This window comes from Anas platyrhynchos, chromosome 23 (genome assembly GCF_047663525.1).
Source record: "Anas platyrhynchos isolate ZD024472 breed Pekin duck chromosome 23, IASCAAS_PekinDuck_T2T, whole genome shotgun sequence".
NCBI classification, from domain to species: Eukaryota; Metazoa; Chordata; class Aves; order Anseriformes; family Anatidae; genus Anas; species Anas platyrhynchos.
The window spans coordinates 1,719,209-1,744,665 of record NC_092609.1 but is presented as its reverse complement, the minus strand read 5'-3'; the positions used below and the strand labels follow the sequence as shown (position 1 = coordinate 1,744,665).

Genomic DNA, 25,457 nt, shown 5'->3' with positions numbered 1-25,457 from the left:
CTCGAGCAGTTTCTGCATTTTCTTCCCCCTCCTCCTCTCCCCCCACAGCCACCCATCCCTGCCATAATCCCCTGCAAAAGCCACTCTGCCAGCGGGCCCCAGCCCCGCCAAGCGCCGATGGCCGGGCGCAGGCTCCGATCCTCATCCCTGGGAAAAAAAAAAAAAAAAAAAGAGGCTGCAGTGGTGACACAGGAAAGTCATCCTAGCCTGAAATGACAGCGTCCTCTCCTCGGGCCAGTTCATTAATTTTTATATCGCGGTGGCTTTGAGAGCCTTCAATTGAGGTCAGGGCCCGCTTTCTCGGGTGCCGCGTATGCGTGCTGCGCTGCGCTGCGGAGTATTTAGGTCTCGCTCACATCATTTGTGTAGCTGCTTCATTTTGGCTCTGCGATTACTCCTCCATGCCAGGGAAATTGGGGGCACAGCTGCCTCCTTGCCCCAGGCCATGGGGTCAGGCACCGCTCACTGCTCTGGCTGTCCCCAGGCTGTCCCCTGGCTGTCCCCTCTGCTCCGACCTTCCTCCGAGCTGCTCAGGAGGAGCAGGATGCTCTCAGGCATCTGCCAGGCTCCATTTTAACATGCAGAGCAAGGTGGCGTGCTGAAAGCTGGGCAAACAGCACCCGGAGATTGCCGTTCTTGCATTATTTGTTTGCACTGGAACCTAATTTGCTTTAATTGCGTGGCACTCCTGAGGATGGGCACCTCGGGTCCCCGGGCAGCACCGGGAGCTGCTGCCTGCCCCCACGTGCTTTGAGGAGCAGCACGCCTGATGCAGGCTCGTGGATGACTTCCAAGGAGGGAAAATAAAAGGCTGAAGAACTTTCCATGAAGATGATGGTGGGCGTCTTCATCCGGATGGCTCTGAGCCCCTCTGCAACCACCAAATGTGCAGAAGCCTCCTGGGGCCACCTGCACCCACCGGGTGCTTTCAGCTGGCTCGGGGAGGTTGGAGCCTGATGCTGATGCCTCTGCAGGGGACTGATGGCCCTCGAGCTGTGTTTTGGGCTGGGAAAATAGGAAAGGGGCTGCAGGCTGGTGCTCTGAGCAGGATGGGGACCAGGAATGCTGAGGTTTGTGCACCCCTGCTGCTCCGGCTGTGATGAAAGCTGTCCCCGTGCTCGGGGGGCTCACCTTGGCCTGCGCCCAAGGCAGGGGCTCGAAGCCATTACCTTCGCCGAGAATAAAATATCGACGGCCAGAAAGCTGTTAGCAGGAACAAGAGAATTGGCAACCCCAACACCTGGGAGCCTGCCTGTTCGGCTCGGAAAAAAAAATTACAAATTAAAAAGAAAAGGAGGGGGAGGACCAACGAGAGCGAATGCAGGGGAGATAAAGCTGGCAGGGCTGTGGGAGGTGAGGGCCCCGTGGGCTGGCAATGCACAGCCAGGCCTTTCTGCTTTTTTTTTTTTCCCTTCCCCTTTTGCATTTTATAAACTAAATTGATTTACAGAAGAAAGGAACACTTACCACATTCAAAGTGAGTATCTTTCTCTTTCTAAAGGAGGCAACAGCTTTAATTGAATTTCTGAGGGTTTGCTTTTTTTTCCGTTCCCTTTTTTTTTTTTTTTTTTTTTTTCCCTCCCCTCCTCCTGTAAATCAGCGAGCTCCATCTGAATGAGCAGCAGGCACGCAGCCAAGCCTGCGCTCAGAAAGCTGCCACCCAAACCTCCCTGGGCAGGACGGAGGGAAGCAGGAGAGGATTCCCCCTGCTGCTTGGACACCTCGTGCTGCTGCTGCTCCTCCAGCCCCTGGGTGCATCTCCTTCACCCCACAGCTTCAATTAATGCTGCTTCAAGGCGAGGTTTTGTTGGTCATGGCAATGGCAAGAGCAGGTCCCCAGCAGCATCACCACCCCTCTCCCCAAAACACCGCAGGCACCGCGGAGCCCTGTCAGCACCCACCATCTGGACGACTTTCAGCTTTTTTCCCTTCGTGCTGTGGCTTTTCCTTCCCCATCTCTGCTGCCACATTGAGTAGAGAAAGTTTTTTTTTTTTTTTTTTGAGCGGGAGATAATTAATTCCAAAATGAAGCAAACATTTAACCTTGGGTCAAATGAAAGACTGAGTCGATCCCCAATGATTTCCTTTTTTTAATCCTTTTCCCCAAATAAGAATAAATTACTTTCACAGAACTGAAAAAAAAGAAAAGAAAAGAAAACCACCACGATTTGCCCAGCCCTGCTGCCAGCAGCATCGCTCAGAGAAGCAGGAGCTGGCACGAAGGAGGACGACAAGAATTCATTTTGGGCACCTCGCACCAACCACCAGCCTCCTCCCAGGCCAGGGGTACCAGAGCATCTCCACAGCCTCGTGCCATTGACATCTGTATTTAGGACAACCTTCGGTGTTTATTTATTTTAATTTTTTTTTGAGAGAGAAAGAGCACAATTCACAGCTTGGGGCATTTCGGACAGGGCTGGGTTAAGAAAGAGGTCTCTTTCTTTTCTCCCCCGCCAGGACATTTTCTCTATTTACTGCATTTTTTTGGTACTTGAATCACACAATGAAAGACGAGCTGCTGTTTGGGTCAAGAAATTCTCCTTCTGAATACCAGAACAGCGACCAACAGCCAAAACACCTTGTTTTTCTCCCGTATTTCCTTCTCAGCAAACACCTGCGGAGATCCTTACGCACAGCCCTCTCTCCCCGTCTGCACGCATGGGGTCTGTGTGCACACAGACACCGGCTCTAAATCCCTCCCCGTGCTGTTTGTACTCTGTTATTGAAGCACTGGGACCGCGGTCACGTCTGCCCCCTTTTTTTTTTACACGCCAGAAAATTAAATTACACACACACAGGGCGCTGTTCTCCCCTTTCCCCATCACACCACGCACCTGTGCTCAGGTGGAGAGACCTGGAAATCGATATCGGGTTTGATGCTGCCACAAAAGGGGCCAGGGTTTGCTTTTGGGGGCCACCTTTCCGAGCGAGGAACAAGCCAGACGGTGCCCACGTGCTTGGATTATCGCTCTTCTCCCCCCACATCTCCCTTTGCCCATAGTAATCCCATCTCGCAGCTCGGTTTCTGCCTGACATTTGAAGGATGAGTTATTAACGACACCAAATTAACAATGGTTATAGAGTATATTTGAGAAGATCATAAAAAAATCAGTAATGTCATCGTGTCAAGCAAAGTTTCTGGTCTTTTTTTTTCTTTTTTTTTTTAATTATGCATGTGTTCTATTTTTTTTTTCCCTTCCATCATTGATCTGAAGCTTTCAGGGGGCCATTAATATACCTGACCACATCAGAATCCTTAATTATTCCTGTCCAGCCAAACAAGCAATTCTCCGCGGGCTCCCAGAGGACCTGCGATTGCTCCCGTGTGTGTTCCCTCTCGGAGCTCCCCCTTTCCCTTTCTTCATTCCTTTGCCTTCTGCATAAATCAAGAAGCGATTCCTCATTTCCAGCCCCCATCCCTCCTTGCTTGGAAGCCCAAACGAAGCCTGGAGATGAAAGCACGAGGACGGGATGCTGCGGGAGCATCAGTGGCCAGCACAGAGTTGTGCATTTTCTCCTTTTATTATATTTGCCCCCAAAGTAAATTTGCCTACTTCTGCCACGTGGAGACAGCAGGTGAAAGATGCTGTTACTCCCTGGGAATCACAAGGTCCCAAGCAGATGACCAAGTGCTTTCTTCTTTTTATTTTCTTCTTTTTGAGCTATTTCTAATAAGGGGATGAAGTCCTGCTCAGAGCTGGGTCACCTCGGAGCCCCTTCTCCTCTCCAGCCACGACCAGGGCAGGGTGGCCCCCAGCCAGTTTTGGGGTCAGTTTTTCTTTGCTCCCCCAAACAGCTCCGTGCTGGGCAGATGTGGGGCTCGTCCCCATCACCCCCAGAGCCTGGTGGTGTGGGCTGGAGATCGAGGGGCTGAGAATGGGTAAAACGGGTGAGTCCTGGGGGAAACGGGCTCCGTGCTGCTGCCAGAGATGCTGTTTCTTCCAGCGACTGTAGAGGGAAGTAGATGACTAAAGAGCCTTTTTGCCTACGGCTGAAGTGGCCTGAATCCAGGATAAGCCCAGATCAATACCTTCCCTAGGAGGACTTCCATCCCCAGACTATTTTTGGGGCCGTGTCTGCAGCCAGTGCCCTGCGTGGGAACCCTGCGGCTTGCTGGCTGCCTCGGCTCCTCCACACTGCTAATCCCCAGCCATCACGTATGGCCCCAGCCCCAAAAAGCGCTTTTTGTGCCCCAAAGCTGCTCCGTTGCCCCCTTTCTTGTTCGTGGCAGGAGAACAGAGGAGCCTCGTCCCCACCTGCAGTTTGGGGACCGGCAGCGAAACCCCCCCGGACTTTCATCCTGCTGTACGGCAGCAGCAAAATGATCAAGATGCTAAAACCCATGGTTTATTCAAGGATTTCTTCTGCCGGTTTTTCTCCTGGCTCTCACCTTTCCTAGCCTTTCCCTCCTCCATCCTTCCTAGGGAGAGCTCGATTCTGGCTGCCTACACAGCAAACGCCCGCACCGAAACCTCCGGTTAGTGCTCTGGCATTTGATACATTATCAGTAAAGATACACAGAGGGAAGAAATATATTGTGCAAATTACTTGATAATGCACAGCAAGCAGGCAGCATGACCTTAAAAAACTGCCTGTTAACAGGAAAAGAAAAAGAGAGAAGAAAAGAGACAAGAAGACTTTGCTGGGAGCCTTGATAGTCCGGGTGGAAAATGAAATCTTTTTTTTTTTACGATTTCCAGCCTGCTTTAACTCTGCCCTCCGGGTCAATAATCTCAGTAACAACCTTTTCCTCCAAGAAAATGTTAGAGCTCATGCTGGTCCCCGTGGGGATTGAGGTTCAGGTGCCTGCGAGAGGCCGCTTGTTGCGGAGCCGTGTGCCTGGAAGTCAAACCAGTGCCCAAACGGCACTGGGACCAGTACTGGGGGCCAGCACGATCCCAGCAGCCCCCCAGGATGTGGCACCCACCTGGGGGGCTGCCATCGCCTTGCCTTGCGTGGGCGTTTCTCCTCCATATTTTTATTATTTCCAAATTTATCATCATCCCCCTCCCGGGAAAGTTCCCCCGCTCAGCCTGGCGGTGCAGAACAAGTGGCCAAAAAAGAAAGGGATGGGTTTCCATGGCAACTGCCTTCCCCGAGGAGGGCTGCAGTCACCTGGGCGAGCATCCTGCGTGCCGCCAGCCCCTGCCAAACCCCACCGGGGCCACGGTGGCCAGGGGCCAGGGCCAGCTCCTTGTGCCCTATTTGTGCCGAGGCCAATGGCCAGGTCAGGCAGGATGATAAAAACCATCACCATCATCATCATCATCTTCATCATCATCAGGCTCTTTTCTCTCTAGAGGCAGAGCTATTTTCCCAAAACCCTCGGGGAGGCGAGGGCTTGCCATCCTCTTCTCCCCCAGCGAAAGAAGGGCAGGCCTGCAATTACAACACGAATCGAAGCTTTTCCTCTCCAGCCTTATTTCAGAGCCGCGGGAGCACTGCTGGAGATCTCGGTGCCGTTGGGATTTGCGCCGCCTCCCCAGATAACGCCCATTGCCACTTTGGATTTCACCCCGCAGCTCGCGCCGTGCGGCTTACCCCAAGGCCCACGCAGGGTGTCAGTGTTTAAAGAGATTCAGCGTAACACAACCTGACATTCGGGAGCTGAACCGCAATGTGAATAATGCCTCTCTGGTGCGCTCGGCCCCCCCTTTTTCCTCCCCTATTTCCTTTCATCTGTGTCGCACGCTGGGTTTTTTTTTACACCTCGGATCTGCAGAAGAGGGAACGCAACTTCCAGCGAGCCGAAATTGCACCGGGGGAGAGAGGAGGATGGCTCAGATAATTCCCTGCATGAATCCCCTCCTTGCCTGCCCAGCTTGCAGCCTCCCCGTCCCGGTTCTCCGCGGGGTTTTCGCCTTTCTGTCTCTTCCCCTTGGACCCCCAGCCAGGCTCCTTCGCGCCGTAAGATTGAGCCAAGCCGCTCGATAAAGGCAGCCATGGGGGGGTTTTAGCAGAGCTCCGGGTGCCGTGGAGCTGACGATGAGCACATCTCGGTGGCCAGAGGAGAGGGCGATAACAGCCCTGGAAGAGATGCGAGGAAGCGTCAGCAGCTCGGTGTCACGTTCAGGCGAGCGTTGGCAGCGTGTGCTGCGGGGCAGGCTTGTGATGATACAGGGAATTTGGGGTGAAGAGGCAGAACTGGCAGTGGACACCTCATTGCGGGGAGGCAGAGGCGGGCTGGCTTTTTGCAAGCCATGCCCAGGGCATCTGGATAAGCAGGGTGCTCGCTCCGTGCTTGAAGGGCTCCCAGTAGCCCCAGAACCATGCCTGCGATGCTCAGTGGTGCCAGCCCTGCACAGATCCCCTTTTACAACAGCAAGAAGGTCTTTACCAGGCTGGGTTTGTGACCTCCATGCATGAAATAGGGTGGACGTGTTCCTCCTCTGCGTCCCCATCCACCCCGAGCCATGCACGGGGATGCTCCGGGTACCCCATGGTAGAAGCCGAGCACGAAGGGTGAAGCCAGAAAAGCAGCCCGGCTCCAGCAGAGCCACATTTATGATCCCTGCCTGCCTCTGCATCTGTAATCCTGCTGGAAAGATGCTCTGACGAGCTGCTGTGCATCCCGCTCCCCCCACGCCGCGATGGGGGGAGCCTGATTGCTGCCCGGCTGGGCGTGCGGAGACCCGCATGCAAGCAGAGGGCTCCTCCTCCCCACAAATCAAGCCCAAACGGGATGTCAGAGAAAAATCTGCGGGGCAGAAGGGTAATTTTTATTGTCTTTGAACAGCTGTGCACACAGGCAGGCTATTGTCATGCTGTTCAGGAGCGGCGGCTCGCTCCCCCTGCCTTGCTGCTGCGGCCCCGCTCGCAAGGACGGACGTGACTGCCGGCTCAGCCCAGCGGGCTGGATGCGTGCCCTGCTCCTGCTCCTTCCTCAGGACCACTGCAAAACCCAGTGGGAAGGAGCTGAGGGATCGCCTAGCACCTCCTGCCCTATCCCTGATGGATGCTTTTTTGTCTTATTCTTAAACCCCATCAGCAAACTTTTGCCCCTTCCATCCGTAAGGACCCCAGGGAGGGTTTGGGGTTTCACTCGGCACAGCCTCTCCCCTCCTGGATCCCCACACCACTGGCAGGGCACCTCCAGGGACACCCCTGCCCAACCTCAGAAACCTCCAGGGCTGCCCAGTTCCCACCAGTGACCCCTGATGGTCCGGACCCCTTCTACTGCCTGCTCCCGAGTTCTTCCCTCACCACTTCGCAGCCCTGGACCAAGCGCACCGGGCTCGTACGGCCCCTGTGCAGTGGATCAGGAGCATCAGAAAGCTCAGGAGTAATTAAAAGGAAAAGTTGGGTCTGTTCGAACTTCCCCAGCCCCGGTCACGGTGGCCTCTGCTGCGCTGGCATATTTCATGGCAGCGACAGAGACCTTGCCGAGTGTCCTTGCTCGGAAGGAGTGTGATGGATCTGGCTTTTACAAGGAACAAAGAGGCCATGATCTGACATCAGCGTGATGAATCGTCCTTTTTTCTCCCCCAAATGATTACCTGAGAAAACTTTGCAGCCCGTAAATATTTACCGGGGAGACCACAGCCGCCGCCTGTCCTTTAGGAGCGCGCAGAGATTTGTTTTAATAAAGCAGCGCTTAATTAGGAGCGGCACTGCTCCCTGTGCTTTAGGTGAAGTCACAGCGCAGAGCACTTCCCAAAGCATTTTGCTAGCCTGGCAGGAGGAAAACCAAAGGGTCCTGCTGGCCAAGGGTGATCAAAGCACCCCGGCACCCCAAAACCAGAGGAGGAGAAGCCCCGAGGCTCACCGAGGAGCCAGCGCCCACGCCAGCTGGGTGCTTTGGCTGGAAGCCGGCCAGCCAGGGAAGAAAATGTCTTATCTCCAGCTTAAAAAGAATATATCAGGAAAAAACAAATGGAGATATATACGAGGGGAGGCGAATTTATAAACAGGAGCTTATCAGAAGGCAAAGCAGATAATAAACAGCTCTTCAGATCTAGGTCTCGAGCTCACAGAGGACAGAGAAGAGAATGGGATTCCTCGGGAAATGGAAAGGGCTGATAAGAGTCCACAGTGACTTAGCAAACATCATTTAATATATTTTTTTTTTATAAAAAAATAAATACAATACTAAACTCCTTTGTCCTCACAGGAGAAAATTACCCAGGGCCCCCAAACAGACTTTCAGCTCCAACCCGCGCGAATTAGGAGAGGGAAAACCAAGCCGGCGGTGCCTCCCGGTAAAATTGAGCCCAAACGGACTGATTGGAAATTCTCTTTCAAGGCGGCTTCAAAGCAGGAGGGCGGCCTGGCAGGGGCCCTCCGAGGGGTGAGGAAAGAGGGGGACAGCTGGGGAGACCCCCAGGACCTCCCCAAAGCCGTGCAGGATGCGGCCAAGGTGCCTCGGGGCTGGGGAACTCCGAGCTCCCGTTGGGTCCAGCGGAGCAGAGCCTGGGCTGTCACCCACAGAGCTGCTTTCAGATGGATTTTGCCTAATCAGACAATTTTGTCGCTGTCGCTCTCGTTACCTGAGTCTTTATTTACAGTCGATTGTTCCCTGTTTTCGCTCCGTTTATGTCCCATCTTGTTTACGGTGCTGCTTAAATGCCTGGCGCTGAGGAAATCGTGTCGCGGGGAAAGCAAAGCAAAGCGCACGCATCCACGCATGGGAAGGGAAGGAAATGGATTTTCCCCATGCATCCACGCAAAAAAAAAAAAAGGAAGGAAATGGTTTTCCTTCACTCCAGGGGCTGGAATCTCAACCTGGAGGGAGCTGGGGCTGGGGACGTCCTGCCCTGCTCCTGCCCAGCTCTGGTGGCAGCAGGATGGGCACCACCACACTGCTCAGAGCCCTGGGCTCGTGGGGATGTGTTTTCCCTCTTTCCAAGGAGGATTTGGTTGGGACAAGGCTGGTAAAACCATGGAGAGACCGAACGGAGAGCACAAATGCCACATCAGCACTTGCTGGCTTCACTTGGCTGCGTGTGCCTAATAACTGAGTTATAGTTTTTCAGCCTGATGAATTCATTTGCTCCCGCTCAGCCTTTTATTCTTCTTATTATTTTTGGTGGCCTTATCAAGGGGCGATTCTCTTTAAGCCATTATAATCAAATTTGCAGAGGCAGACCTGAATAAGCAGCCTGCCACAGAGAGCTGCAATCCCTCCGACGTGCTGCCAGTGCCACAAAAGGCTCCCAGCCCTGCTGAGATGCCGAGGAAAAGCTCATTTATTTAACCGCTTGGCCAAACCCTCGCAGCCCCACTCCCACCGGTGTCCCCCAGCATCACTCCCCGCTCCCTCCCACAGCCCCTTGCGGGCGCTGCCACCTCCACATGCGCTGCAGTTTGCTGTTTCTTGCTGTTTTTTCCTAATCAGAGGTCATTAATTTACCTGCTCAGGCGTGATCAGAAGCAAACACAACCCCACCGTGGGTCAGAGCTGCCTGCCCCAAGCACGGACCCTGTCACAGGGCTGGGTGCCTCCAGCTGAAGCCCTACAGAAATTCGCCATCTGATTATTATTTATTTAATTTTTATTTTTTTTTTTAGCATTCAGATATTTTACAGTAAATTACCTCCGTTTATAGCGCTTTTTCTTCCTTACATAATTGTTATAAATAACCTTCAAACAACATAAAAGCCATAAACATTGCAAGGGAAGGAAGAGTAAATTACAGAGATTTCAAAGCAGATGAAGGAGGGCTCGCACGTTGATAAGGTGGGGAGGCTGCCTGAGTCGTTCTGTTTGTTCTTTTTTTTTTTGGTTGTTGTTTCCCCAGGAAAAAAAATAAAATAAAATGTTTCTCTTGCATTTCTTCAATAAATATCCAACTGCAAATAAATATTTCCTCCCCTGGTCACGGGGGATTTGGGAAGCAACGCATCCAACGGCGCCGTGGGGAGATGTTGGAGCGCAGCTGAGGGTGCAGGGGGGCAGCTGGAGGGGGCGGTTTGGGGAGCACAGGGAGAATTGGGGGCACACCCCAGTGTGAGGGTGGGATGTCCCCAAGCAGCACACGGGGTTGTTCCCATCGCCAGCTCTTTCCCTAATTCCTGGCAGGGTTGGAGGGGGTGCCTGCAGCCGGGAGGTTTTGGGGACACGCTTTGTCCCCAAATGCACCCCTGCTCCAGGCGCATGGCACAGGGCAACAACCACCTTCAGCAACCTGAAAACCTTTTTTCCCCTAAAAAAAAAAAATAAATAGGAAAATAGAGAAAAATGCTGCTTCTGTGCTGCAGCAGGAACACCCAGAAAAGCTTCCCGGAGCTGCAGCGAGCACCCCGATGCCCCCTTGCCCTGATGCCACCCCCGGTGCCACGATGCCAGCTCTCACCCCCATCCCAACACCCCAGGGCTGGAGACGGGGAAGGAGGCAGCAGCTGAAGACAGGAATTCCCCTAGATTTGGGGGCAGCTCCAGGCTGAGCATGCCATCACATTTCCTTTCCTTTTTTTGGCACAGAAAGTTCACGTCGTGCTGTGGCGGGGTGCAAGGAGGTCGTGCTGGCACCAACCCCTCCTCTCCAAGCACATCGCCAGCCTGATTTATGTGAATGTGCACAAAAAATTCACCCCAGCAGCAAGCCACTGATCCTCCTGCTTCAGAGAAACCTCTGCCAAAGGCCAGGCAATTCGGGCATCAGTGGGGGGAGAATCCCCACGCGGGGAGCCGATCGCCTGCCCCCAAATCCCGTGCAGGAAGCCGGGCTCTGGGGATTTCGAAATAAATATTTGATCTTTAAAGATCATTTTGTTGCTTGTAGCAATCAACGCAGCCAGGTTTTTAGTGTTTGTTTATGGTTTATACCATATGATTCAATAAACCCTGGCTGAGAAACATGTGCATAATTAAGTTTAAAAGGCAGCCGCAGCTCCACTCCACTACTTGGTTCTCCAGCCAGGATTTATGTAACAAATCCTGTTTATTGCTGACACCAATTTCATCCTTCCCTCCCCTTCATTGAATCGAGAGGTTATTCGAAAGACTGAAGGTCTTCACCATACGGATGCTGTATGGGAAAATGCAATTTCTTTTTTGCCTTAAACCCACTACCAAATTTCGGGTTCTTCCTGGCACTTCCAAGGGATGGAACATCCCAACGCAGCCCTGCAAATGTCCTATATTTTTCCCCTATATGAATTATTTATTGTAGTTCAAGGCGTTTCTAGGGCAATCTAGATCTTAATTACATCTGGACACAGCCACCGAATGGGGGTTGATTCACGCTGTCTCGACGCACATTGTCCCCACCGCTGCCTCTTTAACTTTGTGAGCAAACGGAGCCTCACCGCCGGTAATTTTTCCTTTAATTAAAAAATACTGTTTTATCAGAAGCGGAAATCAGCACTGAAAAGGATCTGTTTCAATGAATTCTCCCACACTCACAAAAGAAAAGAGCTGAAATAATCAGAAAGTCGAACTCTGATGCTTTCAAATTGAGACCTCCGGCTTTTTCAGCTGAGAACGCCTTCTCATTTTGAAATGTTAATTGATGGTAAGAAGTATTAAAAGCCAGACGGGAAACAAAAACGTTTCCCTTCTTCGCAGGGTGCTGTTTTGTTGACTGAAGAAGCTTTCTGCTTCTGGTCCCTACCTCCTGAACAACTTTGGAGGTTTCAATTTTAGGGCCTTGCTCGACGCAGGAAAAAAAGGAGGAAAATTTGCAGCAGCAGCCGCTGGAAGCAGAGCCTGGCCCCGTCCAGCCCCACTAACAACCCACCAGGTATCAGGATGTGTTATGATTTTATAGGGGTTTTATACAAACATCTACATTTCTACAGAAGTTTTGTGTAAATGTAGGGATTTTGGCTCAGGTACCGGAGTCTGTTTAATTACCTGCACAGCACACTTGTTCTTTGTCACCGCCTGATGGGAAATTGCTCCTCTGGGGCATCATCCCCGCTGCCGTGGGTTTTATCCCTCGGGGTGGCTGCTGGAAACCCGTCCCTGGGGCTCTGCTGCATTTGCAGCAGCCGCACATTTCCAGGCAAATCCGTGCTCTAAAGAGAGATTTCCAAACCTCTCCCAAAATATTGCGCCCCCTCCAAGCACAGCCTCTTTCCCCCTCCAAACCCATTGCTGGGGTACACACAGTTGGGATGCTCGCCTGCAGCTGAGGTTGTAGGCATGGTTTTGGGGTGAAACCCTAATTTCATAGCCTGTTTAACGAGCCTGGCTCTGCCGAAGCGTTTCCTCCTGCGAGATTTGCTGGTGGGGAGCGATTACCATAGGAAAAAAACCTTTCTCTTGGTTTGATTGAATGATTCCTTATTACAAACTTAACAAGCTCTTCCAAGCACGGTTGGTTTTTTCCCTTCTCCCTTATTTTTTGGCACTGGGTGAAGCACGAGGAAGGCGCTTCCCCCTCCCCGCCTCCACCACGGGGCACTTTTGTGGCTCTGAGCACATCCAGCACACCGAGCTGCTCATCGGAGCTCGCAGCAATAAAGCCAGGCTCTTACCTCACTCTTTCCATCTCCGAAGTGCCGTACAAGCGTTAACTAATTAATTGAGTTACAGTGAAGTGCCTTTTATTTGTTCCCCCGAGGCGCAGGGGAAGAGGGGGGCTCCATCCCAGCTCCTCCCCGCCTCCTCTGGCTGCTTCGTGCAGCCCCAGCTGGGTTTTAACACGTGCCCATTTCCCTGGCCAAGAGGATGGAGAGGTGGGAGCAGCACCCACGACCTGCTTTGATTTTCCCTCGGTAAATTGGGCCAAAATCCTTGGGGGATTTCTGCAGGAGGTGAAATAGAGCATCCATCTCTTCCCCTCACCAGCTCAAAGTCCTCACCCCGCTCAGTTATCAAGTCATAAAGCAGAAGACCCCACAGGAGAAACCTCTCCATCCTCTCCCCAAGAAACCCAGCTCCCCATCCTCTCCCCATCCTGGTGCTGCCCTCCTTGTGTAAAAGAAGGGGAAAATTTCTGAGCTTTTTGCAGAAAACCCCATTAACCACACAGGTGTCCACTGCACCACAGAGCACAACGGCCTCATTTCACAAAGCACCGTGGGCAGCAGCTAATTAAACCCCAATCCCCGAGCCATGGGTCCCTCCAAAATGCTCGGATCCTTACAGTCCCTGCTGCTGGTCATGATGAGAAATCAATTTTTTTTCAGCAAAAAGGGCCCTGGCCTGACTGTCGAGGTGCTCCTGTGCTTCCAGCCTTCCCCTGACCTCCTCCTGGCTCCATCCCCTGGGAGCACCCAAGTTTTTGGGGTCACATTTGTCCCCTGAGCCGTGGAACAAATACCTGAGCACACGGGAAAAGGTTAGGGACAAATATCACGGAGGGAGAGGGAAATGCTCCGTCAAAGCAGATGAATTATTCAGCTCCTGAGCTGCCGAGTGAACATTATCAGCTAATGATCTGTAATTATTAATAAATAATTTAAGCTTTAATAGCTAGGAAATGAAATGCTTAATTGCATCATAACATAATTAATGGAATTAGCTACTATGAATAAAATGAGGAGTGGTGTGGGTTTTTTTTTTTAATTATTTATTTTTTTAAATAAAAATCCTCTTTCTCCAAAGCGCTGCTGGTTATTTTTGTTCAGCAGGAGGAGGAGGAGAGGCTGCTGGGGATGCAGGACCCCCGCTCGGGGAGCACCTCCCCACCTGCACCCCAACAGTGCCAAAAATTTGGAGGCGAATTCAGTAAAACCACAAAACTTCGAACAACCCAAACTACGAAGCTTTTACAACCTTCTCACGTGCTGTCGCAGGAGGTTTGATGCACGATGCCCCCGCAGCGGCCCCCAAAATGCCCCAACAGAGATCCACAGTTCCCAAATCCTGCCCGGGGGCGATGCCACCCCCCAGGGGACCCGCTGTCACCACTGCCACCTCTCGGCTGTTAACAAGGGTTCATAAAAGCGAGGCCACCAGGCGCGACCAGCTTTTTATTAGGCAATCATATATTTTCATTAGTTATGGTGATGAAGCACTTAGGTTTTACGTGGTGTTTTAGTGTTTCAGGGTGCCACGGGCCGTTTGCCCCTTTTGCTGAAGTGGAACATTTTCAGCAATGGGGTGGCCATAAACGGAGCCAGCTCACAGCTGCTGTTTGTGGGAAGCAGCCCATTAAAGCCTGGGAATTCAATTCCGGAGCCTGTTCATAATTAATATACCTTATAATACGCACATACACACACAAAATATACATAAAAAGAACAAATGTTACTACCAGATAATTATTTAAGTGATGTAGAGACGAGCAAAACGCCCTGCTGGGATTTACCATCCCATGTGCCAGGCCACCACCAGCACCCAAAAATCAAAATACAGAGGATTTCCCAGCCCAGGTTCCCAGCACATACAAACAGGCAGGTTTGATCCCCCAGGGACGAAGATATTTATATTATTCCTGATTTACACCAGCTGCCAATTGTGTATAGAGCCCACTCTGTACGCTGTGCCCAGAAGTCCCCCTGAAGGTCACAGTTCAGGACCAAGGTCACCGGCCCTTCTCCCAGAACCAAAGCCTAATTATTTCTCTCTGAGCTGCCGGAAGAAGAGAAGGATTTTTCTAAAAAAAAATAAATAAAGGCAGAAAGAAAATCTTGCAAGCAGCCAAAATAGGAAAAAAATTGCAAGCCCTTCGAAGAGTGACAGTTTGCAGAGCGTTGCCAAGCTTAATCGTCACCATTAAGCAATTATTGCACATGAAAACAGAAAGTGTCGGCAAACTCAGCCTGCTCTCGAATGAAACGGGAAAGGGTTAGACAGCATCAGAGGGTGAGACAGCATCAGATACTTTCTTCTTTCTAGCTGAGGGATCAAACCACATTCCTGGCATAAAAGGCTTCCAGGCTCATAAATAAGAAAGTGACTGACAAGCGCAGCTTTATCGCCGCCTCGGGTTGCCCCCCCGGGCTCCCCAGCTCATCCCAGCCCCTGAACGTCCCCCAGCCCTGGCTGAAAATCGAGGCAGGAATTTTTTGAGCGGGGTTTGTGGCGGGTCTGCCCCCGTGGGTGATGGGGACCCGGTGCCCATCGTGCTGGGACAGCGGCGCAGGGCAGGGGAGGGAAAAGGTGCCGGGAATTAAGAGTGAACAGATTTGATTCAGGCCAGAATCTTTTTAGGTTGTTTTTCCTTTTTTTTTTTTTCTCCTTTTCCTTTCATGGTAAATTTTCGGTAACAAGGCAGCCAATGGTGGCGGAGCACGGGGATTGAAAATGGTTTCAAAGGAGCCTTATCATGCCGGGGACATATGCACATTGAGCCTTGTAGATAGGATGAGTGGAGGTCCCTTCTGCAGGAGGCAGACAAATATATACCGTTTGCATTTGCTTTTTCCTTTTCCTTTGGGTTGCATTTTCTTTTATTTTTTTTTTTTATTTTTTTCTTTCTGGGGGTGGGGGGCGCTGAAGGAGTCTGTCCAACCTGTCAGCATTTACTGGTTTGGGCTCAGCGACTTCAGGAATTCAATAAATCCCTTCCTTAAAGGCACCATAAAGAAAAAAATGCACCGGCAAACCACAGCGTGTTTTATTTTTTTTTTAAAGACAGAACTAAAAATCCTCACCTGCATCCCTCACAATGTCAGAAAAAGATAAAAAAGGGGGAAATTGTTTTAAAACTTTGCTTTTTTTTTGTGCTGCACATAGAGCGATGCCACAAACATTTGGTTAAATGGATGAACGGACAGATGGACGGACGGACGGACGGACGGACAGATAAAAGAGGTGGCTGGGTGGATGGATGAGTTCGAGGGGAGGTGGGTGAGGAGGACGTTGGACACTTTTACAGTTTCATCAAGAGGCCTGTGGCAGCTCCGAGCTTTTTAAAGCCCTCCCAGCCATTTCCGCAGGGTTATGAGGATCTCAGCTCCTGTTAAACACCAAGTTTATGGTGCTGTGCTTGCAGATGTGACACCAGAAATGCCCCAGCCCCTATATTTGGAGCCCTGGAGGCAACCAGGGCTCGCTTCGGGCCCCTCGCTCTGAGCAATTGGTGCAAACACTGACCCCAGATCTCCCAAATCGCCCCCAAATCCCCTCCTCGTGCAGGGCAGCCTCTTACTTTGTGAGGGAGGGAAGAGCAGGGTACATCATTACCACACCGACCACATCATAAATATAAATCAGCAGCAGTAAGCACCAAAAAGCCGCTTTTACAAGGAAAGGACAGGTTGAACGTGCTGCCTAAGGTGACATCTCAGCGCACAGAGGCCAGGGGGGTGCCACCAGGGTGCTGTGATCCCCGTCCCTGCCCCGCATCCCCCTGCAGCCCGGCTGCATCCCCGCGGTGCCCTTCACGCTCGGGATCACCCAGAGCTCGAGAGCCGCAAGCTAAAGAGGCGCAGGAGCCTTCCCAGGAGGATTTAAGGAAGAAAGACCAGCACGAAGGACGGGCAGAGGCTGTGCAGCAGCAGGGATACCCACGGGGTGCTCCCCATCAGGATTTACACCCTTAGAGGCAGCGAAAGCCGGCAATGATGGCACAGTGGGGAAGGTTTGGGCTCAGCCCCGCAGAAACGTGCACGCGGGGCTTTTGTTCTGCTTTTTTTTTTTTTTTTTGGAGGGCTGCTATTTGTTTTGGAGAGCTCGCTTTCCCTTTTCATTTGGCTTGGCAGAATTTCAATACTTCTGCCTTTCACCTCAATAAAAACAGCGTGTCAGGTGACAGGTTTTGATGATGGAGTGACCTTTTCTGCATGCAGAAAACCCATACATTTTCTTGTATTTGGGGGGGGGGGGAGCGCAAAGCTGCTTTTGATGAAAAACAAAGCCTCAAACGCCACGGGTGATATCACCGTGAACCAGAAAATTACAGTTGTGCTGTGGGTTTCTTTTTTTTTAACTATGCAGAATGACATCAGGATGCAACTTTCATTAACACCGAGCTATTTGCACGTGTAGAAAATTGCTGTGACAAAGACCAGAGCCCAAGGGAGGCTCAGACCCCTCCCAGGATGAGTTCGGGTCGAAGTGTGGGGCATTTTGCTTGGCTGAATCCCAAATTCTCCACTGCTGTTTGCCTTCCTAGTCCTTCCCCATCTCCAAGTCTCCACGGGGCAGCCTGGGGATAAAAAACGATGCCTCCAGAAACCTTTCCAGAGCCGTGCAGGCGCATTGTGTCCACACGGCGCAGTCCCGTTCATTAGCACATTGTTGACGTTCATTAATCGAGCGTAAAACTGTAATTAAAAATAATCTCCTTTTCTTCAAGCAGCGGCAGAAGAGAAAAAAAAAAGAGGCCGACGAATAAAAACTAATGCATGAATGTGCTAATTGCAGCTGTGGGAATGCGCCGGCAAAACAATTTGCTGTTTTGTGCTGCGGGGAAGCGCCAGGGGTCCGGTGGAGCTGCTGAGCGCTGCAGGAGGGGTGCTCAGCACCAGGCTGGGTTGTTCCTGCCCTCGTTGCTGTGGGAGCTTGGGTGAGCCCCGTTCCTGCCGGGATCAGGGCAGGAAAAGCCAGGGAAGAGCATCCCAAGCGATGGAGAGGTCTACGTGTTCCCATAGGAATCGCTCTTCCCGACCCGCTGCAGGGGCTGATCCCAGCTCGTGCGGGAGCTGCCGCGGTGAAAAGGGGGCTGCCTTTTATGTCGGCTGATTTATCTCCTTCGGTGGAGATTTCATTTCAAGTTGGAGGATGTTCAAAGTAAAGCCAGCCCCGTTACAGGCTTAATTGGACCATATTTCAATCCCGGTTCATCTATTCAGCGTGGATTCCTTATCCTGGGTCCATAAACTTTTATTAAGTTATATATCAAGGAATATACATATAGGGTATAGAGATACAGCCCTGCTTACATGTTTTTTTTTCCGAAATGAGAAAGGTTGTGGCTGCTCAGACGCGGGCTGAAGGTAATTGGGTGCCTGTGCCAAGGCTGGAGGAGCAGAGGGATGGCGTTGGGGCGATGCTGTCCGTGTGTGACCCAAGGGACCACAGCAGCCAAAGCCACCAGGTAGGGCCAGGTGAATCCCTTCCCGGCTGCTCCCTGCCTCCCCTGGCTTTATCTGCTTTCCCGTCTTGCCCCTCCTCTCATCAGCTGAGGTTATTTTCCAAAGACGAGTAATTACGAGCATGTTATCCCCACTCAGCCGCGTGTCGTAACAGCGCCCGCTGATGTACAGTAGCAGGCAGCTTGATAATGGGCCGTATTTAAGCTGATTGCCACTGCAGATAAATGATTTCCCTGAATGGATGCACTTTTGTTAAACTTCTGAAGGCAAAAGCAAAAGTTACCATTATTATTTTTTTTTCCCCCTTTTTTAAAAAGCACCCTTTGAAAAGGACGCGCCTCCCCCGAGATTCTCATTTCAGATTAGGATATCAGGTGTACGGCAAGAGATGTCTGATTCCCTGGCTGTCAGGGCTGCTGTTTGATATTCAAACCTGTCATTTGATCGTTCCTGAATAGCTGCCTCGGTGTCCTTGAGGATAGCTCTATTAAATGCCGAATCCGTTCCCTTTCCCTCCGCATCCGTGATGAGACAGAAGAGCTCTGGGGGCTGCGTTAACGCACCGCGACTGCGGCGTCCTCGAGCGAGTCGTGGAGCGAGTGGGTGGAGAGGGAAGGGGACGGGAAGGGGAGGAAAGAAACTCGGGGATAAAACCCACTCGAGCTGGAGTGCCTGGTTATGCTGAAAGGCAGACTGGAGAGAAAATTGGCCTGAAGATCAGGAGGTGACAGCATCTTTGTTGAAGACGAAGGAGTGATTCAGCGCTTCGTGCAAAGAATTCGGTCGTGAGGATTTTTGGTTCAAAGCCTCGTCAAGAGACGTCGGGTTGCGTGCTGGTGGCTGCAAGGCTGGGAAGCACGAGGTGCTCAGGAAAGGCCTCGCGTGGGGATTTCACTCATCCAAAATCCCATCACGTCCCTGCTCCGAGCAGGACGATCCGGGACAGGGATCCTCCTGCCACTGCCATCCAACAGAGATCTCCCCGTGCTTTAAACAACATGTTCACACCAGATCTCAGCATTGATTGCTGAAGTCACTTATGAAGTTAATTACAGAGTTAATTACCAGCTAATAACTTTGTTGCTAATAGCTGTAACGGGTTTTTGGCAGGAGTTGTCAGAAGGGGCTGATTGGAAGGTCTCTGGGGTAGGATCCTCTCTCCAGAAATGGATATACCGACGGCGAACGATTCCAATCTTTTTTACTTTGATGAACAGTAAATTATTCTAATATCCTTCACTATTGTATTCATTTATTATCCGTGGGTAATTAGAAGTGAAGAGCTGCAAAGCTGCCTCGGTTGCAGATAGGAGGCCACGGCAATGGGGCTGCCTTGATTTCTGATGCCTACACCAGATTGTGTTGTCAGCCCTCACCTTTCCATTGCATCCCCAAGACACGCAGCGTGCCCAGCCTTTGCCCTGCCACAAGTACACCTTTATCCACACGCTGTCCCCCCCCAGTGAAGGTAATGGCCTCGAAATGCCCCGCATCCTATTTAAAGGTGTGCCTTGGGGTCTGTTCTGCCAGGCACATCCTGCACTGCTGGTGCTTTTCCCTCCCCGCAGTGGATGAGGTTTGGGAACCTCCACGTGAGCACCTGCGCCCTGCAGCTCCCTGAGGCTTTGCAAGACACCCTGGGGACGGTTCCAGCTCCCAGCACAAACACAGCGTAAAAAAAGATCCTTAAGAGAAGAAACGGAGACTAAGAAATGTGATTATGGGTGCACAAAAATGAGATACTCAGGTATGTCGAGACAAAACAGATTCGTAGCAGACACAATCCCTCAGCCCCCGAGCAAATGGATGGGATGCTGGGACTCAGCCGATCCTCTGATGTTTATGGGGACGTCTCTGGATGTCCCCTCGGGCACACAGGAGGTTTCTGGACCTGCCCTCCAGCAAGCAGCCTGCTGGCTCTGGGGAAGGCAATCGGTGCTAAGCGCTGAAGAGCCGGGCCTGAGCGCCGAGCAGCCACGCGCCGCGCTTGATTTGGATGGAAATTAGCAGCCAGCAGTTGCGGCGGGGGGCGAGGAAGCCTCGGAGACTGGTGGAGATTATCAGAAAACAAATGAACAGAACAGCGTGTCGTCCCCAGCGAGGAGCGAGCACCAAAATCAAAGGCGCAGGCGGGACTCGGAGAGGAATCCTAATGCAGGAGGAGGTGAGGTGCGACGGGGAGCGTGTGGCCCCAGCAGCTGCAAGCCTGAGCAGGGGCAAAACAACTTCCACAATGGTGCTGTGATGTCCTGGAGCCCCCAAAACCCTTTGGTTCACCCTAACCCCTCGGCCAAGGGGTGTCATGCTGCGAAAAAAACATAAATCACTGCATCTGGCAGCAGCAAGGCTCTTGGCTCCTTGCAGCTCCCAGAGCACAACCGAAACGTGCTAAAAACATCCGAGCAAAGGCTTTATCACCTGCAACCAGCAGATTGATGGGAGATTCCCAGGGAGCCCAGCCAGGCTCCTGCCTGGCAGCCCCCTCCTGCTGAGCCCAAGATAAAGGCAGCAGCAGCAGCTCCGCATGGGAAGGGGGCAGAGACACGAGGTAAGAAAACACGGCACGAGCTCAGCACTAAGACATCCCTCCCATTCACGTCTCAGGAACCTGCTGCTGCTCTTGGATCACTCTCAAATCGGGGTTTTCTTTCCTGCTTCTGCTGTGAAGTGCCCAGGAGACAGACGTGAAGGTGCCACATCACCGCCCCACCAGCATCTTCCTCCCTACCTTGAATTTTATCACTGCTTTCGGTAGCCCTGCTGCATTCAGGGTTGCACCACGGTGCCAGGCTCCTTGTGTGCAGCAAGCAGGGGCTCAGGACTTGGGCTGCTTTGGCTGCCAGCTCCTGTGAACGCTGCCTGTCCCTCCTGGCAAAGCTCCTTGGCTGGGGAAAGCTGCTGCAGACACTGCTCCAACCCCTCCTTATCAGCCAGACGCACGCCCCGAAAATTTGGGGGGGGAGCAGGGATCTGAAGGAGGCAGAGGAAAACCACTCGCTCCGTGCATCACTGCAGGGTTTGGAGGGGCGAGGCAGGGGGGCAGGATTTGGTTTCCATTCCCCAAGAAAACAGAGGGCTGGGAACATCAGGCTGAAAGCTGATTTCATGGGGCCGGCAGCTAAACCAGAGCAGCAACCAGGAGCCAAGCACCCTCAGCTCGCCCTGCTCTGGGGCTCCTTGCTCCCCCTCTCAGCCTCAGCTGCTAAATTTGGGTGGATCAGGGATTTCCACCACCCTCCTGCAATTTCTGCCATCAGAATGATTTTTTCTCAGCTAGTTTGTTCCCTAAATTTAGCTTTTTTTCCCTAATTTCTCAACTTTTGTAGTACATCTCCATTTCAAAATACTGATGGGGAACCTTCCCCTCCCTCCTGATTCTTCCGTCTTCCTTATAACAGGAGACAGAAAAGAAGAAGAACAGAAGACTTGCTCGCAGAAACAAAGCTGTGTAACTAGCCCACTGGATTAAAAAATCAATTACCTTCTCCCATGGAAAAAAAAAAAAAAAAAAGTGGTTTCTTCACATTTTCTTTTAGGGACACCCTTCTTTTTGTTTTTGGCCCAATTTTGACCCCCAACCCTACACTCAGGGTAAAAGTGTTCCATGGGTGTTGCAGAGGGATGTCAGTGCCCGGGTGGCACCGGGTTGTTCTGTGCACACCTTTCACTTCCAAAATTCCCAAATCTGAATGGAATAGATAAAAAGAGGCTTTGGATCAGCCCCTGACCCTGGCCGCGTGAGTAATTCCATGGGTTGCCTTTATCTGGATGTATAGTAAAATAATGATCTGCGAATCAATAAACCCTTTACTATTATCCGCCGCAAACACAATCCGTATTCATTACAATTTGTAAATGCCACGGAGAGAAAACTAATTCAGGACCCCTTCCAGCTCCCTGAAAGTGTTCGGGCCCCGTCATGCACTCAAAATATTGAGCTTTCCTGGAAACCGGGCGCAGGGGCAGGTCCTGCCACCTGAAAACGCTTCCTTTCAGCCTGCTGCAGGGTGGGAGCTCGAGGCGCTGAATAGCTGCAGCTGTAATCACCCCGCAGTGAATGATGCTCCAAATTGCAGCTCCCAACATGCAGGGGATGGGGGGGGGAGAGAGCGGAGAGCCGGGAGCAGGTGACGGTGTTTGAATGTCATTTAAAGTTCACTTTCATTATTTTAATTGTCACTGTAAAAATCTCCCATTCAGGCCTGATTATGCTCGGAGAGAAATCAGAACTTAAACCCCAATCAGGCAGAGCTGGAGGTGTTGTTTCGCTGCCATGTAAAGCAGAGCCTGAGCTGTGATTAAGCAGCAGCATTAGCGAGCTCCGAGCAGCTACCAGGAGACTTAGGAGCACGCAGGATTAACGCTGAATAATTTACACGGCCAAAGCCATCACGCTGACGGATAAAAGGAAGCCTTCACCTCTCGGATGAGGTTGTCCCGGGGCTGATTTGCCCCAGTTTCTCTCCTCGTCAGACGAGAGGTTTGGGCACGAGTTGAAGGAAAGGATTTTCTTCCCTGTGAGATGCGATGCCAGCCCTCTCATGCAAACAATTAAGGAAAAAAAAAAAAAAAAGGGGGAAAAAAAGGATGCTTCATGAGCTGCCTGAAGTGTAACGTCCTTCCAGACAAACCAATTTGCAAGGAGATAGAGCCAGTGGGATCAGGCAAGAACTTAACAAGCATCTCTGGAAAAAAACAAACAATGCATTTAAGAACATGGCATTTTTTCCTAATGGAGAAACATCAACTCTGTGGGGAAATAAATGTAATAAACTAATCCAATCTCCACAAACATTTGTTTTCTTATCTCTGGAAAATCAATATACATGTTGCAATTATGTCCTCCGATGAATCCCCCAAACTTTTGATTCTCTCTCTAGGCTTCCTGCCCAATTCAAGTTCATTACATTTCCTTTTCTTCATCTAGATAAATTTGGGGGTTTTGCGTTTCTGAGCCCAAGTCATGTTTTTTTTCTTGAGAGGTTTCATTTCTCCTTTCCTTCCATCAGGGAGGGAGAGGAGTGCAACCCTCAGCTTCACTCTAATCAAATTAAATGTAATTTAATTGCTGTGCAAGCGTGTATTTTAGGAATCCTGGCAACAAATAAATGAGAACAAAATCAAGGCAAATTCTCAGCCTGTCGGGGGTCCTCCTTGCTTCCTCGCCCTCCTGGGAGAGCCAGGAACATGAGCAGAAAATGGGAGCTTCTCACTACATCACCCAGCATGGCCTTTTCTGGTCCATTTTGGGTTATTTTGCTTTCTGTCCTTCTGGCCTTGGAGCACGAAAAAGCCAAAAGAAAACGGTGGCAAAAAGTTCCCTTTTAGGTGAAAAGCAAACCCACTAAATAGTGGTTGATGGATGCCCTGCGCCCACGTACCCTGTGCATCTCGATGTGTTCAGACACAGGGCCTCCTTCCTGGAGCTCTCATCACTAATGCTGCAGTGACAGCCCCTTAAAGAACAATCATTTCGAGCAAATATTTTGCTTCCATTTACAAACGACCCAAGTTTCCTCGAAGGAGGCTGCTGAGAGCTGCCTCCAGAGGAGGTCACAGAGTAAACCGTAATTACGCACGCCGCTCTCAGGAGCTGGATTCCTCCTCCCTCCCTTGCCAGGCAATAAATTACCCCCAAGTTTTTTCTCTCTGCAGTTCTGGGCTCCCTTTCACACTTCTGCATGCAGACAATGCTGCAAGACAGATGAGATCTGCCAAGGGAGCAGAAACATTTGGAGCACAGAAAGAGGCACGCGGCGGAGAGGCGAGGAGCTCTGCCCGAACACGGCGGGTGTGCAAATCCCCTCCGGGGCACCTGCTGCGTGTTGGGCTTCCTGCAGGAGAGTTTGTCCCTTTATATGATGAATTTTGTCATTTTTACGCTTTGCTCTTTTTTTTTTTTTTTCTCTTTGAGCTTTCATTCCATTTTTTTTTTATTTAATTTTTTTTAGGCTAAGACTCCCCACTGCTCCTTTCCCCAGGGCACCTCTCCGCGATGCTCTCCTCAATATCCGCCACGTGGCTCGTCAGAGCACAGAGCCACGAGCACAGAAAGGGGTCTTTTTGCCGCTCCGAGGACATTTGGGAGCCCAAAGGACCCCAGCACACCTCCTCAGGACCCCATCAGACACATCAGACACAGACACCACGAGCAGGATGAGGCATTTGCCATCACGAGTAACAAGTCAGGTTTTGATGGGTGCTGGCAAAAGGCTGAGATTTTCCTCAAATTCGCTCCCATTTTTGACGGGGCTGCGTGGGGATTTTCTGGCCAATGTGCTTGGAAAGGGGGGCAGGGGGGCAAGACAAATGGCATTAAAATGAACACGCAGCAGCCCGGGGGGCACGTGGACAGCAACGATTATCTTATTTAACGGGAGCCCCCTCGGGCACACGGAGCCAATGCGCCGTGCAGCCAACTAATGGCTCATTTGTAGGATTCGGTTGGTTCGGGGAGTTCATAATGTCCCCGTGTCATGGCAGCTTAGCTTAAGAATATGGATCTTCGACTTAAGGAGACACGGCCATACATCAAAGTGTTTAACAGCCTGAGGTCAGCATCCTTCTGTTTGGGCAGGTCTGGGAAGGGAGCCAAGGGAAACCACTCCTTTCATTGCGGGACTTCTTGGAGAAGCGTTCAGGAAACTGCTCAAAAAAAAAAAATAAAACAACACACGAGGGCAGGCGTTTGGCTGAGGACAGCGTGTTTCTCACCTGCAGAGCATCACACAGGGAGCAGGAGATGGGAAGGGAAAGGTTTTCAGCTCTGGGCTTTTTCCATCGCATCCCTGGGCTCTGGTGCTGACAGCATGGGGTGAGCTCATGATGCTTCTGGGTGGCTGGGGATGGCAGAAACCAGCAGCACGGCCACATCTCTTGGCAGGGGAGGAAGGCAGTGAGGATATGGGAGGGTCTGGGACAGGCTTAACATGCCCTGGCCAAAAGCTCGGCTTCTTTATTTGATGCTTCATTTATTAACGAGATGCTCAGCACCTGTGGGACCACCTAAAAGCAGCCCAGGTTGTTGCTGCTGTGCCCTGCTCCTGGGGGCCAAAGCAGAAGTCAAAGCTCAGAGAGGATTTTCATGTGGCAGGGAAGAAAAAGTAATGGAAATGAAAGGAAAGGAAAATGAAAAGCAGAAAATGTTTCAAACGCCTATTGTGGCTTTTATGAGTCCCTCTGTTGCCATCTCCTCCAAGGATTGCAATATTTTTTTCTGTAATTAACAACAAGCTGCAATGGCCTTGCTTTAACGAGCCACGAGCCTCCTTTAGATGCCTGCATGGGTTTTCCCCTTTCTTTTCTCTGCATTTTCTCACCAAGCCCCCAGCACGAGAGCAAGCGGCCGCTCAGGGCAGCTCCGTGGTACCCAGACCCTGACTCTCCCCATCACATGGGGTCAGCCTGGAGACAGGGACCCAAATCCCGACAGAGACGGGGCCGTGCTGCAGCTGATCCCAACACTGAGCACCCCAGCAAGGCGGACAGATGCTGCTGGTCCAAGCCTTTCAGCCAAGTTTCTCTTCCAATTTATTGCAAGCCATCGAAACCCAACACAAACACCAACAGCAGGAAAACTCGGGAAC

At 51.4% G+C, this 25,457-nt stretch overlaps 2 long non-coding RNA genes across 2 annotated transcripts in view; both read right to left on the bottom strand.

Moving 5' to 3' along the window:
* LOC106018665 (uncharacterized) overlaps window positions 1-25,457 on the bottom strand; it is a 113,728-nt gene that overhangs the window by 39,926 nt on the left and 48,345 nt on the right. The gene's annotated exons all lie outside the window — the stretch shown is intronic.
* On the bottom strand, window positions 17,234-25,235 carry LOC119713548 (uncharacterized). The gene is made up of 2 exons (XR_005260763.2): window positions 24,586-25,235; window positions 17,234-24,516 (listed from the first exon to the last, which is right to left on the bottom strand). It is a non-coding gene; the product is annotated as an uncharacterized lncRNA (long non-coding RNA).